Below are 14,738 nucleotides of genomic sequence, written 5' to 3'. Positions count from 1 at the left end.
CGTCCCCTCCGTGCCCTCCGTGCCCTCCGTGGCCCCCCGGTGCCGCCCGCGCCGCCCGCCGGCTGCGGACCCCTCCAGCCCGGCTCTTGGTTGCGGCGCTCGGGCTCGGGCCGACGCTCGTGCAGCCGCTGCTGAACCCGCAGATCCCTCGAGGCTCCCCGAAGCTTTTGCTTTGGGGCTGATTTCTGGGCCGAGGAATTCCCCGTCTGAATTTCTCTCCCTGCAGTGAGCAGTCGTTCAGCGGGGCGTGGTGCCCGGGATTGAGGGGACCGAATGCCCCCCTGGATGTTTCGTTCCTTGGTTCGGGGTCAGGAGAGTGGTTTTCGCGCCACCCAGGCCGCGCAGAAAGCGGCGGAAGGTGCGCGGGGATGACAATGGGCGGGCGCGGGGGCAGCAGCTAAAATCGCTTCTCTCCAAGTCATCATCTTTCACAGCCCCAGGAAGCGTCTTGATTCACCGCGGCGTTGGCAGCAGTAAGACGGGCAGTACCAAACAGAACTGTCTGGAAACCTTTGTTTCCAATTCAAAACGGAGCTTTATATTGTGTTTGCCATCAGTCCAGGTACTCTCCCCTAGCGGATGACGGATTGCAAAGCAGAGCATCTGATGGCAGGACGATTGTATGCTACCACCCTTCTTCTTTTTAAGATTTTATTTATTTATTCATGAGAGACACAGAGAGAGAGAGAGAGAGAGGCAGAGACACAGGCAGAGGGAGAAGCAGGCTCCATGCAGGAAGCCCGACGTGGGACTCGATCCAGGGTCTCCAGGATCAGGCCCTGAGCTGCAGGCGGCGCTAAACCGCGGGGCCACCGGGCTGCCCTGCTACCACCTTTCCGTGGACATTGCCTATGAGCACACAAAACCTACCCCTGGGCCAGATCCTCTGCATAATAATGAAGAAACACATGACCGAGTGCTGAAAACCAGACTAAAGGGGAAAAAATGAACACTTTGAGCAAGGACTCCTGATAGAACAACTTAGCAAAATGTTCTTCACTACGAAGCACCGTTGGTGTCCTCGTGCACACAGTATCACAGACGTCGTAGGAAACTGGATCCTCCAAAAGACAGATGATACTGAGGTTTTCAGGAATCAGAAAGATGTTATCTTGTGTCTCATTTGCCATTTGAGAAACGCAATTGAGTATTTTCACTAATATGTTATATAGCAAAATAATAATAAAATGTCTTTTAATATCTTAAAAAAAGAATTAAATACTTGGTTTCAGGAACCCCTGTAGTTATTTGTTTCCCATCATCCTGAAATTCTCTAATAACTTGCCTTTTTTTTGAGAGAGAGAGAGAGAGAAAGAGAGAGAGCACTAGTGAGCAGTGGGACAGGGCAGAGAATTCCAAACGGACTCTGGGCTGGATGTGAAGCCTGAAGCAGGGCTCCATCCCATGACCCCAAGATCATGACCTGAGCTGAAATCAAGAGTCATACATCCAACCAACTGAGCCACCCTTGTGCCCCAATAACTTGCCTTTTTTTTTTTTTTTGAGATTTTATTTATTTACTCATGAGAGAGACACACACAGAGAGAGAGAGGCAGAGACACAAGCAGAGAGAGATGCAGGCTCCGTGCAGGGAGCCGGACATGGGACTCCATCCCAGGACCCCAGGATCACGCCCTGGGTAGAAGGCAGGTGCTAAACCACTGAGCCACCCAGGGATCCCCAATAACAAGCCTCTCAGTATTTCCACTTTTATTTTTAAAATCTGGCATTTCACATTATTTCATTTCACATAACTTTTTTTTAAGATTTAATTTATTTATTCATGAATAACACAAGGAGAGAGGCAGAGACAGAGGCAGAGAAAGAAGCAGGCTCCAAGCAGGGACCCTGATGTGGGACTCAATCCTGGGTCTCGAGGATCACACCCTGGGTCAAAGGCAGGCAGTAAACCACTGAGCCACCCAAGCCATCCCCTGACACAACTTTTTTTTATTTTTAAAGACTTTATTTATTTGAAAGAAAAAGAAAAAACAAGCAGGGGGAATGGCAGAGGGAGAGGGAGAAGGAATGGCAGAGGGAAAGGGAGAGGGAGAAGCAGGCTCCCTGTGGAGCAGGGAGCCTGGCGGGGATGGGGGGCCTTAGGGAGTGAGGGCGCTGGGGCTCCATCATGATCCAACCTGAAGGCAGACATTTCACTGACTGAGCCACCCAGGCGCCGCTGACACAACTTTTTAAAAAACTTTTATTTATTTATTTTTTTTAAAAACTTTTAATTCCAGTATAGCGAACACACGGTGTTATATTAGGTCAAATGTACAATGTAGTGATTCAACGATTCCATAGCATTCCATATTCAGCATTCCATATTATTCAGCATTCTCATTTGATACAAGTTGTATGATGTCAACTTGTATCAACTTGATGTCAAGTTGTCTGGGGTGTCAGATCCTGTTGATGATAAATGTGTGCACTGCCTATCAGAAGTGCTTCTTCATTAGAGCAACTGGGCTAGATAACACCACTTAGAAACTAACTGGGGCGCCTGGCCCGCTCAGCTGGTTAAACATCCAACTCTTGATTTTGGCTTAGGTCGTGATCTCAGGGTCATGAAATCAAGCCCCAAGTCAGGCTCCACGCTCACTGTGGGGGGTCTGCTTGAGATTCTCTCTCTCCCTCTGCCCCTCCCCATCTCCACTCATGTGCCGACTCTTTCTCTCTCTCAAATAAATAACTCTTAAAAAAATAAAAGAAATTTGGGGCTGAGGGCTTAGGTGAGTATTTCTTGCTTTGCTGGCACCATGTTGGTCATGCGTAAGACTCTCAAGCATTAGAGAGAGAATGGGCGGATTCCCTGAGTACTCTAACATACACTTCATTATTCCACGTGAAGCCTGTGAATGACATGTAGCTGTAATCATTAACCCATTGTACAGATGTGGAATCTTACCCTCAGAGAAGTTAAAACACTTCCCCAAGGTGACATGGCTTAATTAGTGGTAGAGCCAGATCTTAAACTCACGTCTACTGACTCCTGACCAAATGCTAGATCTTTAAAAGATGCATTGTTAACTCCTGCCTGGAATGCTAAATGCCTCAACACTATGGCCTGTTGAAAAGAAAGTAAATCTCAGCAAAAAAGGACCTAGAGTTAAATAAAACAGGATTAGCTACTCTCTTAGAGGCAATATTCAATCATAAGAAGTTATGGAAAAGTCTTCCCTAGAAGTCTCTAAAAATAAGATATAAAATAAATCCATCTATTTTGTAACGAATATATGTTACAGGCCAGTGGAAATCTAGAAAATAACTCATGATAAGTTCCACATGAAAGTATTAGAAACTTTATAAGCATAGCCTAAAATGGTGAACAGAGTGTCTTCCATTAAATGGTAGAAATCAGATTTTCTTTGAAAGTAAAAATGTGTTATGGGTTGTTAAATAAATATCAAATGAAGGGGATCCCTGGGTGGCTCAGCAGTTGGGCATCTGCCTTCAGCCCAGGGCGTGATCCTGGAGACCTGGGATCGAGTCCCATGTCAGGCTCCCTGCATGGAGCCTGCTTCTCCCTCTCTCTCTCTCTCTCTCTCTCTGTGTGTGTGTCTCTCATGAATAAATAAATAAAATCTTTAAAAAAAATCAAATGAAGAATCCTCTTCTTTTTAAAGGATCCTTTATTTTTATCACATTTTTGATGCGTTAATAAGAACTAAACTTCATGTACGTTTGTTTTGCATTGGGATAAACAGTGGTATAGAATTAACTTCTGACCTCCTGTGCTAATATAAGGGATTAGGGGCACAAGCATTTTTAGAAGAGGAGATCGTCCAAGTAATCTTTGCTTTTTGTCTTAGAAATGTATGGTAAGACTGTGGACTCTGAGGTGTTTTCTTCCCCCCAGGGGCATAGAATCATACAGCGCTTGTGTTTTACTCAACTGTATATTATAATTCATTTGTCACTTTTTAATATACAACAGCCAGGGCTGAAAGGAATTGGCAATAGTGCCAGGCAGCCCCAAGAATCCAGTATGGGATGCTAATTTGTCACAGAAAATCCCGCAAAGTACAATTCTACATGCAGATTATAGCCAAGTGTTATCTGTGAAATTAGGCCAAATTCTGAGGATTTCTAATTACTGAAGGTGAATGTCAGGGCTCAAAGATTTAAGATTTAACAGCAAAAAGAGGAAAGGTAGGATTGTGTTTCAGTTTCTATTTCTTTCTTTTTTTTTTAAGATTTTATTTATTTGAGAGAGAGAGGGGAAGTGAGAGAGAGCGAGCATGAGCTGGAGGGAGGGAGGGCTGGGAGGAGGGACAGAGGGCAAGGAAGCAGCAGACTCCCCACAGAGTGGATGGCCTGATGCAGTCTCCATCCCAGGAACCCAGGAGCATGACCTGAGTCAAAGGCAGACATTTAACCAACTGAGCCACCCAGGCGTCCCTCATATTCTATTTCAAAAGTAGAAAAATCTATTCTTTCCTCATTTGTTCTTAATTCTCATTTGAAATCCTGGCCTCGGCACTTCTTTGTATCATACTCTCCTTTCTAGTTTCATTGAACACGATGCTTGAAAAATATGGTAAAACCTTGTGTGTGCACGCCATCAAGTTTGTGAGCAAATGAAGTAATAGGATGCTTTTTTTAATAATAAATTTATTTTTTATTGGTGTTCAATTTGCCAACATACAGAATAACACCCAGTGCTCATCCTGTCAAGTGCCCCACTCAGGGCCCGCCACCCCAGTCACCCCCACCCCCCCACCCCCGCCCTATGCTTTTTGGATTTAAATCTTGCAGTGCTTAAGAGCTCCTTATATCCTCTGTTTCTTTGTTAAATGTGGCGGCTTCTATTAGGAAGTAGCTTCCTCCATTCAAAACAGGGGTTCAGTAATTAGCTAAAACAGCTGGTAAAACAGTTTTAGTTTTGTTTCCCCATTTTTTGTAAAATAAATGAAAGGGCCTGTTCTGAGCTAACTTCATTATGGAGCTCAATGGATCTTGAAATATATTAGTTTTATATGATAGAATTAACTCATTGATTAGATATTGTTTCCATGGTTCGAGTAAAGAATAGTAACTGGAATGATGTTTGAAGCCATGTACAATTGTTGACCTAATCAATACACAGTTTCCTATACTTGTACTTTATATTTCTTAAATTCATGTCTTTCATGTGACCCCAAAATTACTATGTAAGTATATAATAAAACCTATTTGTGTTTGTTAGTATTTTTAAGATTTTATTTATTTATTCCTGAGAGACACAGAGAGAGAGGCAGAGACAGAAGCAGGCTCCATGCAGGGAGCCTGATGTGGGACTCGATCCTGAGACTCCAGGATCACGCCCTGAGCCAAAGGCAGATAGATGCTCAACCACTGAGCCACCCAGGCATCTCTATTTGTGCTTATTAAAATTACAAGGATGAACAAACACTGATTAATGTGAAGGTGGGCATGGAACATGTTAGAAAAGCAGAGCGGGGTAGTAGAAAGTGCTTCTATTAGGGAGAGATATGCGAAGCCAACCTTCACCACGTATGAGCTACTTAATCTTGATCAAGTTAAGTCAAGTTAACTTCACTTTTCTGTGCCTCATTTTTCTTCTTTGATAAACAGGGAGTAGTAACTACCTTGCAGGTGATTGTGGAGATTTGAGAAAATATTTGCAAAGTCACTAGCTCAGTATCCAACAAGTGATAGGGATTCCCCAAAATGGAAGCTGCTGCCCCTGGTCTTGAGAACTAATACTTACTTAGACTATGATTCTAAACATACTTTCCTCGTTTTTTGTTGTTTTTTGTTTGTTTGTTTGTTTTTTTAAGATTTTATTTATTTATTTATTTATTTATTTATTTATTTATTCATGAAAGATTCAGAGAGAGACGCAGAGACACAGGCAGAGGGAGAAGCAGGCTCATGCAGGGAGTCTGATGAGGACTCAATACCAGGACCCCAGAATCATGCCCTGAACCAAAGACAAATGTTCAACCACTGAGCCACTCAGGTGCCCCCATATCTCCCTTTATAGAAGGTGGACAATTTTATTTTAAACCTTCAGAGTAGGTATGAAAGCAAACAAATGTTAACAATGCATTAGGGGGGAAAGTCTGTTTATAAACATAAAACTAGAGCAGGTATCAGCAGAAAATGGCAAGAATTTGAAAGGTGGCAATATTAATCAGGGTCCAGGCAGAAAAACAGAGCCAAGGTATCTTAACAGAGAAAATTTAATGTGGGGAACTAGTCACAAAAGTGATGGGAGAGGTGAGAAGGCAATCAGAGGTCAGTGAGGCAACACATTGGAAGTTTACCGATGACAGGGAACTTGCTATTCCCTCCACCACTAGAGTGACAAAGAGAGAAGGAGGTAGAACCAGGGCTTAGGGAGCCTGGAGAAAGACGGAACCCGCTGGAGATGGAGCCCTGCCTGAGATACTACACAGAACAGACAGAGAAAGGAGAAATGCCCTGGTTTTCCAATTTACCACCCTCCAATCTCCCATCACTGTCTTCTCAGTGGTTCATCTTAACTCAAATCCAGTTGACCAAGAGCCTGAGAAAGGCAGTTTGCCAGGAGACCCAGCAATACAAAGTGGCATGGAGGAAGGGCAGGGGAAAAAATATGAGGACAAATAGACAAATGACCAGCACAGTGACAGTCACAGCTATTTTCTGAGGAATTGCTTGCATGGCCTGGGATGGAATTACAAGGCAGATAGTTCATTGCTTTTGCTTTTTTCCTTACCTCAGTGCCCTCCTTCCCTAGGTTTGGTGTAGGGTAGGCCTAATGTATTAGACTGGAAGGAGTCTCACAGGTGCCATAAATCAGAGTATCAGTGGTCACATCTGGAGCAGAAGGCTATGGCAGGAAAAGACAAAGGCAAGTGGGGCTTATTAGTCTGAGAAGATAATATACATTCTTGTTGGCAATAGACCAGAAATAAATGCTAAAAACAATCTGTAGTAGATTAGAGATTGTGGTGGCTTGCATCACATCTCATCAGGCCATGAGAAGGGGATATATTTTGAGGGCAGAGCCCAGAGGACTTACTGATTGGTAAATGTAAATATGAGGGAAAAGGAAAAAAAAAAAAAAAAGATGAGTGATGACACTCAAGTTCACTCTGAGCAACCAGGAGGATAACATCGCCATTTATCAAAATGGGCAAACTATGAGAAGATTTGGGTAGGATGGCCTGAATTTGTGGGGGTGTTTTGTTTGGTTTTACTTTTTAAGATTTATTTATTTATTTTAGAGACAGAACAAGAGAGCATGGGGGTGGGCAGAGGGCAGAGGAAGAGGGAGAGAGAACCTCCAGCAGACTCCCTGAGCACAGAGACTGATCTCATGTCTCTGAGATCATGACCTGAGCTGCAATCGAGTCGGTTTACTTAACTGACTGAGGCACCCAGGCACCCCTCAGAATTTGGTTTTTCATATGCAGAATTTCAGAACTTTTAGAAAATATTTTATTAATTTATTTATTTGAGATAAAGAGTAGGAGCAGGGTGAGGAGGCAGGAGAGGGGCAGAGGGAGAAGCAGATTCCTTCTGAGAGGCTTCCTTCCCAATGTGGGGCTCGATCTCATGACTCCAGGATCATGACCTGAAACTAAAGGCAGACACTTAACTGACTGAGCCACCCAGGCACCTCAACTTTTGGTTTTAAAAAGGTCCTTTTAAAAACTGCTCTTTCTGTTATTTTTTACATAATGCAGGAGACTCAGGACTGAAACTACGAAAATTATTAAGTGAAAGTATGTGTATCTAATAGTGAAATCACATCTTTCTTTCCTCCTTTGATTCTGAGAAAGCTGGCAGCCAAGATTTCACTCCCTGTCCCTGAATCTTTCCCCTAACTCCAAGAAGTTGGTTTATTCAGTTTTTAGGATAAATGATCAGCTTAAAAAGAAAAAGTCCTTTGCAGATACCAATAATTAGAGATTTCCCACAGGAATTTCTGAGTCCACAATTACTCCAAAGTAATTCCTCATAAATCCCAAGCTCTGATGTCCATCATATTGTTAATCTCACACATTATATATAAATAGACAAAGATCACAGACTTCCCTAGGCACAATGTTAGGTCCTGAGATTGGAAGCCAGGAGACCACATGTGGTCATTAGTGTCAGAATTCAGGCAGGAATTATTCTGGGTTTGTCCCTGACACCTGATAAGCATTCTTTCAAAAACACTTGGAGTACACTCTTGTTCATAGCACCATTATTCACAATAGCTAAAACATGAAAGCAACCCTGTCCATTGATGGATGAATGGATAAGCAAAATGTGGTACATACATACAATGGAATATTATTTGACCTTAAAAAGGGAGGAAATGCTAACATATACTATAATATAGATTAAACTTGAGGACATTATGCTAAAGTAAAATAAGCCAGTCATAAGACAACAGGTACTTGCGGCGCCTGGGTAGCTCAATTGGTTAAGCATCTGCCCTTGGCTTAGGTCATGATCCTGGGGTCCTTGGATCGAGCCTTTGCATCTGGCTCCCTGCTTGGTGGAGAGTCTACTTTCCCCCTGCCCTTCACCCTACTCGGGCTCTCTCTCACTTGCTCTCTCCCAAATAAATAAAATCTTTTTAAAAACTTTGTTTCAAAAAGAAGACAAACACAGTATGGTTCTATTTAAATGAAGTGGTTAAAATAGTTAAACTGTAAAGACAGAAAGTATAGTGGTGGTTGCCAGGAGCTGGGAGAGGGGGGAATGAGGAGTTAGGGTTTAATGGATATAGACTTTCAGTTTTACAAGATGAAAAGAGTTACGGTGAAGGGTAGTAGTAATGGTTGTACAACAAAGTGAATGTACTTAGTACCACTGAATTGTACACTTAGACATGGTTATGATGGTAGAAAAAATAGTTGGGAAAAATCAAATCCTCTGAAGAAGAATAAAGAAGAGATCATATAATGGCAGATAGTCTCCAGATTGCCCTTGGGCAACAATTCATCAAGAAAAAGAACTACAGGTACACCTGGCTGGCTCAGTTAGTAGATTGTGGGATTCTTGATCTCGGGGTTGTGAGTTCCAGCCCCATGTTGGGTATAGAGATTACTTAAAAATAAAATCTTAGAAAAGAGAACTCTCCAGAAGGAAATAATATTGATAATGTTGAGGAAACTCTTGGCTGAATTTATCTAATTTATTTAGCCAATACTGAATGTACATGATCCTGGAGGGAACATTTAAGGGTGGAATAAAATAATCTTGGGTTAAATTGTTTTTAACTCTTCTTTTTTTTTAAGATTTTATTTATTTATTCATGAGACACACATACACACACACACACGCACACACACAGAGGCACAGGCAAAGGGAGAAGCAGGCTCGATGCAGGGAGCCTAATATGGGACTCGATCCCAGATCTCCAGGATCACATCCCGCGCTGAAGGCGGCGACAAACTGTTGAGCCACCTGGGCTGCCCTTAACTCTTCTTTCTAAAAATGAAATTTTGCTGTGGGTGAGGGAAGAGGGAGTATATAGGAACTCTACTTTTTGCTCAATTTTTCTGTAAATCCAAAAACTGCTTTAAAATGTAAATCTAATTAATTTAAGAAATTTTTAAAGAAATCACTCTTTAAAAAAAATACTTTTTAGCTTTGTAAGTCCATGAAATTTTTATGGCAGTTTGAGCTTTTTCGCATTGCATTTCCTAAGAAAAATATAAAATAGCATGGGAGAAGAAAACCATACTGAAGAGATCTTGCAATTTAAACAAAGTGGTTCATACTCTTTAGAGATTGTGTTTTTGCTAAGTCTTCGATATGCAAAACCATTCTAATCTACCCTATTCAATAGAATTCATGATTTGTGAATTAGTAATGCAAATCATATCACAACTTAAATCTATTCATTGATCATTTAAAACAATTATTAAATTGAAATTTAGAATACATTTAAATATTTGTTATTGCAAATTCAAATTCTAAGAGCATAATTTTAAGTATCTTATTAAATTTCTTGAATCTTTAATCCTCATTCCAATATTTCTTATGTATATTAACATTAAATGTCCCCCCCCACCCCGCCCCGCCCCGGGTGACTCAGTGGTTTAGCTCTGCCTTCAGCCCAGGGAGTGATCCTGGGGTCCTGGGATCGAGTCCCACATCAGGCTCCCTGCATGGAGCCTGCCTCTCCCTCTGCCTGTGTCTCTGCCTCTCTCTCTGTCTCTCTCATTAATAAATAAATAAATAATCTTTTTAAAAAATTTATGAGACAGTAGAAGAAAAGAAAATCTTTCCTTAACAGATTTTATGTGGTTTATCCTAAGGGAGATCTATCTGTTATCTATCTATCTATCATCTGTTTATATACAATAAAATAGAAATAGAGAATCATTCATGAAAGAAGGTAAAAAGTGATCATAATGGTAATAGACTTAGTGTGATTGATCATTTGGTTTGCCTTTTAACTTCCTGGCAGCCAGTACCAAACCAAAACAGGATCAAACTAAGTCAGATCTCATAACTTTCAGATAAAAAGGAGCATACCTATTTCTCAAGATACATCATTCTTTCAGATTTTAAATTCTAATAGCAATATCTGACAAGAGACATGAAGAGCAATAAAATGACTTCATTGAACAATGAAATGACATAGTTTTGCTTACTACAAAAACAATATCAAATATTATATGACTATTTGTTATAATAACTTTGATAAAAGCTGGGAATATAAAATTAAAACTCAGTGTAGGGGATGCCTGGGTGGCTCAGTAGTTGAGCGTCTGCCTTCCACTCAGGGTGTGATCCTGGAGTTCTGGGATCGAGTTCAACATCGGGCTCCTTGTGAGGAGCCTGCTCCTCCCTTTGCCTGTGTCTCTCTGGCTTCTCTCTGTGTCTCTCATGAATAAATAAAATATTTTTAAAAATCTGTGCATTCAGATGTGCAGCAGCTTTGGCCAATCAAAGGTAAATTAGTCATTTGCTCATTTAAAGAAAAAAAAGATATTGCAAATCAGAATAAAGATCAAATTATAAACATACTTTTGGGAATCCTCAATACACAGTGATAATTGAAGCCTGCAGTAGATAAATTCATCTATGTATAATGGCAGAGAAGAGAAGAACTTAGAACTGGACTTAGGAGATCAATCATTTTGTGTTCTGATTAAGGAAAAACTCACAAAGGAGATTTACAAGGAGCCTCTGGAAGTTCTGTCATGGAATCCAGTGGAAGAGTAATTCAAAAGTGTCAGCTTTGCCCAATGCTGAGAAACTAAGGAAGATGACAGAAAAACACCTGATTAATTTAGTTTTGTGGGTTAACTGTTGGCCTTATCAAGAATAGTGGAGTAATTAGGGAGAGTCCATTCTGAAGAAGGCTCCTCCTGATCAATCAAGGAGGTGAGGAGGTGAGTCAGCAAGAGCAGACACTCCTAAAGATGTGACACGGGAAAAGAAAACAAAACAAAAAAAAACAAAAAAAAGATGTGACACGGGGAAGAGAAAAGGGGGTGGAGGAAAGGTTTTTGTATTTGACTTTGCAGGTGAAGATTAAACACTGACAATGTGATCATTAATAGTGTGCTCCAGTAAACTGAAAAGTCAGCCTTCATTCTGAAGTTACAGTAATTGTTCCAAGCCTGCTCAGATCCATACTGTTTGATAAAATATTACTGTGTTCTTGCAACAAGGGGGCTCTCAATGGCACCATGGTTCAAATAGACAGTGATAGAAAGTGCTAATTCCTTCTAATAGCCATTTTTCCATTAGAATTTCCAGCTGGGGGGATCCCTGGGTGGCGCAGCGGTTTGGCGCCTGCCTTTGGCCCAGGGCGCGATCCTGGAGACCCAGGATCGAGTCCCACGTCAGGCTCCCGGCGCATGGAGCCTGCTTCTCCCTCTGCCTGTGTCTCTGCCTCTCTCTCTCTCTCTCTGTGTCTATCATAAATAAATAAAAATTAAAAAAAAAAAAAAGAATTTCCAGCTGGGGGACGCGTGGGTGGGTCGCTGTTGGGTGTTTGCCTTAGGCTCAGGTCAAGATCCCAGGGTCCTGAGATGGAGTCCCACATCAGGCTTCCCACAGGGAGCCTGCTTCTCCCTCTGCCTGTGCCTCTGCCTCTCTCTCTCTCTCTGTGTGTGTCTCTCAAGGATAAATAAATAAAATCTTAAAAAAGTTTTCCAGCTGAGCACAGGAGCTCCTAAAATGAAGACAATTCCCCATTCTTCCTTGCAGTTGTATGTGGCCAAGAGAGCAAGTTCTAATCAATGGATATAAGTAGGAGTATCTGTAGCTGCTTCAGAGACCCTTCTCTGGAATCAGCTTACATGAACTCTTTGACCCACTATGTCTTTTTCCACTTTCTTGCTGGAGCTGAAGATCCATCTTGGACCATGAGGTGACTTTGAGAATAGAGGCCACGGATGATAGTGTAAAAAACTACAAGAATCCAAAGTCTGCATTGATTTCATAGAAGAGAGTCCCATGGTGGCTCAGACCGCTTGTACCTGGATGTTAACAAAAGAAAAATAAGCATCTAGTTTAAGCCTCTGATATGTTGAAGGCTATGAATATCCTTAGCCAAATCTGAATCTAACTATATACAGAATGACAGCAAGAAAAGCCCAGACTGTAATAGAAATGACAAACCATCATTGAGATGAAAATAGATTAGAAATCACTGAAGAAGATTCTATTTAAGAAAAATAATAGGGTTAATTTAAGACCAGGTATCCTGTCCAGGAGTCCTTGATGTTAAGAAGGAAATGGGCATGGAAATGATCATAATAAGTAGAAAATTCCACATGAGGAAATGTGGTCCTGTATTATCCGGTCTTCTTGTGTATCAAGAAGGTCAATCATAGCAGACAATCTTGCAAAACCTTACTTTAAGAGGAAAAATGAGGCAGATGATGATTCCTTTTTCTTTTCTTTTTTTAAATTTATTTATGATAGTCACAGAGAGAGAGAGAGAGAGAGAGAGGCAGAGACACAGGCAGAGGGAGAAGCAGGCTCCATGCACCGGGAGCCCGACGTGGGACTCAATCCCGGGTCTCCAGGATCACGCCCTGGGCCAAAGGCAGGCGCTAAACCACTGCGCCACCCAGGGATCCCCGATGATTCCTTTTTCATATTTAATGCATACTTTCAAACTTTGTTTTAGCCTATTTAACCGTGTATATATATTTTAATCTGTTTAACTGTACATATAACCTGCTAAACTATATATATAAAAACACACATTATATGTATATATATGCATATAGAGTTTAATTTGTGTTGTAAAAGTCTATGTCCAAAATTCTATTTCTTGGGGGATGGTGGGGCAGAAGGAGACGGAGATAGAGAATTTTTTTTTTTTTTTTTTTATGATAGTCACAGAGAGAGAGAGAGAGAGAGGCAGAGACACAGGCAGAGGGAGAAGCAGGCTCCATGCACCGGGAGCCCGATGTGGGATTCGATCCCGGGTCTCCAGGATCGTGCCCTGGGCCAAAGGCAGGCGCCAAACCACTGCGCCACCCAGGGATCCCGGAGATAGAGAATTTTAAATAGACTACACACCCAGTACAGAGCCTGACTTGGGGCTTGATCTAACAACCCTGAGATCATGACCTGAGCCGAAATCAAGAGTTGGATGTTCAACTGACTGGCCACCCAGGCACCCCATAATTCTATTTTTTTAAATAGTAAGGCACATTGCAAAGTGTGCAGAAAACACTCTTCTGGTTATTCTTCTGGTTATCACTATTTCTCTTTCTCAATTTGAAGAAGTCAAAGCAAGCATATATAAAAAATTCACTTTGAACTGACTACCTAATCTGTTATCAAAAGAAAAAAATCCTGAAGAAAACATTATTATCTCTCATAATAAAGGAAAGATTTCCACTCTATTTATATGCTTTTTTATCAAGAGGTCCTTATTAGAAGGGCATCTGGCTGGCTCAGTCAGTATAGCATGCGATTCTTGATCTCCGGGTCACGACTTTGAGACCCACAATGGGCGTAGAGCCTCACTAAAAAAAGAGAGAGAGAGGAAGATCACTATTACAAAATTACATACAATGGGCATGAATTTTATTCCACAATACCAAGATAAAAGAAATATCACATTTCTTTGTTTCCTAAATCAAATATAATCTGTTCTGAAGTTGGAGGGAAAATTCAACCAATCATTTTTTAAACTCCCTTCCCTTTCTTGGGGAGGTCCTGCAATAATCCTGGACTTCTGTATTGTCAAAATTAGGTGATTGTACTATCATTTTCTCTATAGTTTAGCCATCTTTGCCATTGTTCTGTGGCCTGCAAGCTGCTGCTGTAGAGCCCTGGAGCCTGCCTCTCCGGCACTGAACATCAGGCAGGCTCAGAGATGCATCTCACAGGGGATTCCTCATTGACTTCTGACTGTGTTTCTCATTGCCAAGTTCCAAAGAGGGTCACTAACATGCCTGCAGGGTTTGGTGGGTTCTTTGTCTTCTCTCCACCCAAAGAAAGCTAAAATTCTCACAATGCTTGGAAATGTGATCTCTTTTCTCAAATACACATAAGGAGAAAAGATGATAACCCCAGTTCATTTTTTTCTCCTAATTGTGACACAGCGTTAAACTTACATAACTCACAAAACACATTAACATTTGTTTTGAGCCTACTCTTAAAAAAATAGTATTCAAACAACTGACAAGGCGAATAATTAATCTCACTTCTCTGATTTGAATTTAAATTCTCCTTCTGCCTCCAGTTTACGTGCTAACTGGCAGTGGAATTGGATCATCAACAGTTGTTTCTTCCCACTTTAGATTGCCTGAAATTGTTAATAC

General features: G+C 41.4%; 1 pseudogene; it reads left to right on the top strand.

Annotated features, from left to right (window-relative positions):
- Nucleotides 1–273: 273 nt before the first annotated feature.
- Nucleotides 274–1,184, top strand: LOC144291647 (large ribosomal subunit protein mL42 pseudogene; annotated as a pseudogene).
- The last annotated feature ends 13,554 nt before the right edge of the window (nt 1,185–14,738 follow it).

The sequence above is a fragment of the Canis aureus genome, chromosome 2 (genome assembly GCF_053574225.1).
Source record: "Canis aureus isolate CA01 chromosome 2, VMU_Caureus_v.1.0, whole genome shotgun sequence".
NCBI classification, from domain to species: domain Eukaryota; kingdom Metazoa; phylum Chordata; class Mammalia; order Carnivora; family Canidae; genus Canis; species Canis aureus.
Note: the sequence above shows the minus strand (reverse complement) of the source record. Positions and strands in the feature narration are given on the sequence as shown.